Source organism: Callorhinus ursinus, unplaced genomic scaffold (assembly GCF_003265705.2).
Source record: "Callorhinus ursinus isolate GAN/ISIS: 27379988/994484 unplaced genomic scaffold, GSC_fseal_2.0 scaffold6, whole genome shotgun sequence".
In the NCBI taxonomy this organism is placed as follows: Eukaryota; Metazoa; Chordata; class Mammalia; order Carnivora; family Otariidae; genus Callorhinus; species Callorhinus ursinus.
The window spans coordinates 79,735,596-79,741,473 of NW_027397068.1; the positions used below are offsets into that span (position 1 = coordinate 79,735,596).

A 5,878-nucleotide genomic window follows, 5' to 3' on the forward strand; every position below is an offset into this window, starting at 1 on the left:
ATCTTTCTTATAACCGTATCCCAGAACCACATTCTCTTGATTTACTGAAGCTTTTCAGTAAGTTTTTAATGAGGAAAGTGGAATTCCTCCAAATTTCTTGTTTCCAGGTAATTTTGACTACTGGAGATCTTTGCATTTTCACATAAATTTTATTATTATCTTGTCAATGACTATGAAAAGCATGCGGCTTGCTGGCAGGTACAGAATCGAATCTGTGTATGGGTTTGATGAGAACTTCCATCTTAAACATATTGACTTTTCCAATCCACATTAATTTCAGCAATATTTTATAGTTTCTAATGTAAAAGTCTTACTTTTTTTGGTATGCTTATTTCTGGATATTTATTCCTTTTGATGCTAATTCATGTGAATAACTATATTCTAAATTTCATTTCTGAATTGTTCATTGCGAGTATGTATTGTTCTTTTCTTCTCCTTTTCCCTCTTTTTGACTTGCTCAAATATGTAAATGGTATGACTGGGCATCCTTGCCTTGTTCCTGGTTTTAGGGGAGGAAACATTGAGCTTTTCACCATTACAGATGATGTTAACTGGGTTTTTCATCAATATACTATAACAGCTGCTTCCTGTTCCTAATTTGTCCAGGATTTAACCCACCAATGATGTTGGGTTTCATTAAACGGTTTTTCTGCATCTGTTGAGATGACTGTATTTTTTGTCCTTTATTGGTATGGTTTATTATATGAGTTGATATTTGGATATTAAATAAACTTGCAGTCTTGGGCTGAATCCCACTTGGTCATGGTGTATATAATCTTTGTATATGTTGTTAGATTCAGTTTCCTAGTATTTTGTTGAGGATTTTTGCATTGGTGTTCCTAGGAGATACTGGTCTGTAGTTCTCCATTCTTGTGATGGTTTTGTGTGGTTTTGCTGTCACTGTATTACTGGTTCCATAGCAGGAGTTCTGAAGTGTCCCGTTCTCCCTGACTTTGCAGAAGAGTTTTTTGAAGACTTGGTATTATTTCTTCTTTAAGTGATTTGTAGAGTTTATCAATGAAGCTCTCTGTGCCTAAGTTTTCCTTTGTGGGTGGAAATATTTTTCACTGTTAATTCACTTTCAGTATTCATTACAGATATATTCAGACTATTTTTTTTAAAGATTTTATTTATTTATTTGAGAGAGAACATGAGCAGGGGGAAGGGCAGAGGGAAAGGGAGAAGTGGACTTCCCGCCGAGCAGGGAGCCAAACACGGGGCTCCATTCCAGGGCCCCAAGATCATGACCTGAGCCAAAGGCAGATGCTTAAGCAACTGAGTCACCCAGGCACCCCCAGACTTTCTTTTTCAAAATCATTTTTTGGTAATTTATGTTTCCAGAAATTTTTCCCTTTTATTTAAATATCTAAATTGTTGGTATAAAGTTGTTTATTGTTATCCTTAAGATTCCTTTGATTTCTGTAGGGTTGGTAGTTATATTTCCTTTTTGTCTCTATTTTTGGTAAGTTTTGTCCTCTCTGTCTCTCTTCTTGCTCAGTCTGGCTAAAGGTTTGTCAAGTCTGTTGACCTCTACGTAGAACCAACTTGGGTTTCACAGATTCCATTGTTTTTCTGTTTTCTAGTTCATTGATTTATTCTCTAGTTTTAGTTATCTTTTTGGTTGTGTTTTCCTTGGGCTTAGTCACTTCTCTTCTGGACTTGTATGTGGCAACGTAAATGATTTGGTTGAGATTTTTCTTCTTTCTAATGTGGTTGTTCCAAGGTATAGGTTTCTTGCTTGTCATGACTTTAGCAGTTTCTTATCAATGTAATGTTGTATTTTTATTCCCATCATTTCCAAATATTTTAAAATTTTCCCTGAGATTTCTTTTTTGAAGAAAATTTTAGAAGTGTATTATTTATTATACAAATATTTGTGTATTTCCTGAACTTCTGTCTGCTATTGCTTTTCAAATTTGACTTCGTTGCGATTGGAGCACATGGTTTATTTGATTTAGTTAATTTTATGTGTATTGAGAATTATTTTATGGGTTAATATATGACCTGTCCTGGAGCTGAAGAGAGACAGTGTTTGGAAAAAGGTCAGTTCACCAGGAAAATGCCATAACCCAAATATTTAATGGCCTCTGAATGTATACACTGAGAAGTGCTTTACAACAAATACAGATCTTAGTCCTCCTTGTCTATCCAAGTGTGCTTTATTTTCTCATCCGATTGTTACCCTTCTTTATCATTAACATAATATATGTATGCGTGTATATGTATTTCCCCCAAAGGTGAAATTGCTCCGTGAACAATTCACTGAGATAGTTAACCCTAAGAATTTGAGAGTCCACGCGCGTACTTTGATTTGCAGGTCTGGTTTCAGTGGCTGTATTCAATGGATAGTGCGCACCGAGGGCGGCCGCCGGACGTTTGTCACAGGAAGCAGGCCAGCCACGTGGCAGACGCTCTCTAGGAGGGATGTGACTGAGGGAGACCCTCACCAGGTGTTGAGCTCCGCACTGACCCCGTGTCAGAACCCAGAATTTCCACGGAGAGAAGATATAACCAATGGCCGTCCTCTGTGGCGACAGTAAAGCCAACAACGCACAACGGCCCTGCAGGGAGTCGAACGCAGCAGTAGATTCTGGAACTGAGTATGGACAACGCCCCGTCGACGTCAGGCATCCTGCAAGCCTCCCCTGAGACGTGAAAAGCATGAAGGACGCAATACGCGGGAGATGAAATATTTCGGCAGTTACCAGCCCCCAGGTAGGAACACTTGTCTGCTCACATGCAATACAGGGACGGCAGCTTCCACGTCCAGCCCCTGGCCGCTCGTTACACAGGACCCCCGGGCTTCTGGCCCCCGGCTAGTCACGCCCGGTGCAGAGGCCTCCCCTGAGTCTGGGTTCACGCCCTCGGCCTTACGGATACCAGGGAGATGCCAGGCCGTGCATCTAGTAGGACCCCCCGGGGAAGGCCAGGAGGGGAGGAGGAGGGTCGCAGGGGAGCTGCTGGGGCCCCTGCTCACCCCCCCAGCCCCCCAGGGCAGGGGAGGCAGCGCATCCAACACGCGGCTCGGCAGGGAGCAGCACTGAGCTGTCTTGCGCCTCAGTCCTTGACTTGGGATTCTGAGAAGTAACACAGTGAAGGTGGTTTTCAGCCAAGAAGTTTGGGAGCCGTTTCCTGTGCTTCCATAAATAATAAAACCGTGCCTTACACCCGCCCACCCAGGAATCCTAAAGACCTCAGTGCTTTGGGTGATGCTTGAAGACTGTAAGGAATTTGGCCTTGGGTGATTCTCTCCTCAGTGTTTCTTTGTTTGTTTGTTTGTTTTTTTCTTTTTTCCTTGGAGTAATAAATTATCTCTATAAATACAATTGGTAAAAATGTTAAAAAATTATTTGTTAAGTAAAATGGGTAAACATTTACCTTAGATTACAGATTGTTATGAATTCAAACGTAAATAATATACATTTTTTTTAACATGAAGCATTTTTGTTACTGAGGTTTCAGGCTCTCTGGTGCTCCCGACCCTCGGTTAACTATGTAAACATGCAATGTGTCTCTCGGGGGGTTTGTGTCTGTGAGCAGGGGAGGGACGCAAACATCAGTCATGTTACCACCAGGAAAACTCTACGCAATAAAATACCCTCTAGTTTTCAAAGGAACGGCACCAGCCCGGACTCTGGTAAACAAGGGAGCCCACGAAAGGTGGTGTGCTTTAGTCAGCCAGGCCAGGGGGTTCCCAAGCCAGCGAGTGTACCCTGGAATAAAGGATTTCAAGTCTAACCTGAGGCTGGTGCGGGGGGATGGCCAGGAGGGGCTGTCAAGTGCTGCTTGTCGTTCTCTCCTGGGTGCAAAGAAGCTCTCAGGGTCAAGCAACTCCTCTTCTCTTTTTGTAAAAGCCAGTTGATGTGTGTGAATAACGCAACAGTGGTTCCCTCAAACCATCACTAACCTTCCCACGTCCCACCTGCCACAAGCTTTTTTAATTTTTTAAATCCAGGAGCCCAGATTTCATTCCTTTTGGTGACATTTTAGAATTAGAATTATGAATTAGGAGATGCAATCCTGAGTTTGCGTGAGCTAGTTTGAGGTTAAGGCAAGAATCAAAGATGAGGGGCGCCTGGGTGGCTCAGTCGTTAAGCGTCTGCCTTCGGCTCAGGTCATGATCTCAGCATCCTGGGATCGAGCCCCGCATATGGGGCTCCTTGCTCCGCGGGAAGCCTGCTTCTCCCTCTCCCACTCCCCCTGCTGTGTTCCTGCTCGTGCTATCTGTCTCTCTGTCAAATAAATAAAAATAAAATCTTTTTTAAAAAACGAATCAACGATGAATTCGAGGCTCTGAGCCTCTTCTGGTGTAGCCCGCATGGACGATTTTTCTCATGTTTCTCCTGAGTATTTTGAACACAGCACCCCCTAGGTGTTTGTTCTATTCCCAAAGCTAAGATTGATCCCTGACCAGTAGGCTGATGAGCTGTGTTAGGGTCTGTGCTGTGGGAAGCAGGAGTAAGGTGCAGCTTCTGCTGGTAAGGAGGGCACAGTGCAGTTGGGGGGTGGGTAACAGGAGAGCAGAATTAAGCTCAGACGTTTTTAGGAACTGAGATGATGTCTCCGTATACCTGACACCAAATCAGTGGTTTAAAACCTACTGCTTATCACAATTATCCTAGAAGAAGTTTGCAAAATCTAGACTCCTGGGCCCAAGCCCAGAGCTGCTGAAGCAAATGGTAATGTTCATGGTAAATTCCTGGAGACTGAATTTTCAACAAGTTGTCAATGAATCACATGCACCCAGCCCAGAAGGAGTGTATTGTTTGGGAAAAATTGTTTGGGAACTAGAGATGAGCAAAAACAGAACAAATCAACTGCATGCCTCGCAGAGGGTTTCGTTAAGGGCAATCCTTAAAATGGCACTAAAAGTATATTGAAAGCCCTTTTGGCTTTGGGATGTTTGTGACACCTAATTTTGGCTGTTTCAGTGCTTTTGTACAGACTTTTTGTCTCTCTATGTGGTCCTGGTGGGCGAGAAGGTACTGGGTCTCCCACCTCCTGTTCTAAGGGAAACTCTTCATCCAAATGCCCTCCCTTGGGGGATGCTACTGTCACCCTGGCTGATGTCCCCACCTGGAAGGGAGCCCCACAGCAGCAAGAGGCAGAAAGCACAAGAAAGGGGGCATGTAGTGTCCACCACCTGGAACTCGAACTAGGAACTGGTCTCCGTCTGTTCTGGCTGCTGGGGTGAAGCATACGGACTGGGTGGCTCATAAAGCACAGACAGCGAGGCGGCATCACAATTCCGGACTTCCAGCTCTATTACAAAGCTGTCATCATCAAGACAGTATGGTACTGGCACAAAAACAGACGCATAGATCAATGGAACAGAATCGAGAGCCCAGAAATGGACCCTCAACTCTATGGTCAACTTATTTTTGACAAAGCAGGAAAGAATGTCCAATGGCAAAAAGACAGTCTCTTCAACAAATGGTGTTGGGAAAATTGGACAGCCACATGCAGAAGAATGAAACTGGACCATTTCCTTACACCACACACAAAAATAGACTCCAAATGGTTGAAAGACCTAAACGTGAGACAGGAGTCCATCCAAATCCTAAAGGAGAACACAGGTAGCAACCTTTTCGACCTTAGCCGCAGCAACTTCTTCCTAGAAACATCGCCAAAGGCACGGGAAGCCAGGGCAAAAATGAACTATTGGGATTTCATCAAGATAAAAAGCTTTTGCACAGCAAAAGAAACAGTCCACAAAACCAAAAGACAACCGACAGAATGGGAGAAAATATTTGCAAACGACATATCAGATAAAGGGCTAGTATCCAAAATCTATAAAGAACTTATCAAACTCAACACCCAAAGAACAAATAATCCAATCAAGAAATGGGCAGAAGACATGAACAGACATTTTTCCAAA

General features: G+C 43.3%; 1 long non-coding RNA gene across 2 annotated transcripts in view; it reads left to right on the top strand.

Annotated features, from left to right (window-relative positions):
• The first annotated feature begins 2,603 nt into the window (after positions 1-2,603).
• The window catches only part of LOC141372940 (uncharacterized), a 26,221-nt gene continuing 22,946 nt past the window's right edge, over positions 2,604-5,878 (top strand). Inside the window, exon 1 of one of the 2 annotated variants that reach the window (XR_012378470.1) lies at positions 2,604-2,715. This is a non-coding gene — a long non-coding RNA (uncharacterized lncRNA). The remainder of the gene's footprint in view (positions 2,716-5,878) is intronic. The other variant, XR_012378471.1, reaches the window with a different exon arrangement.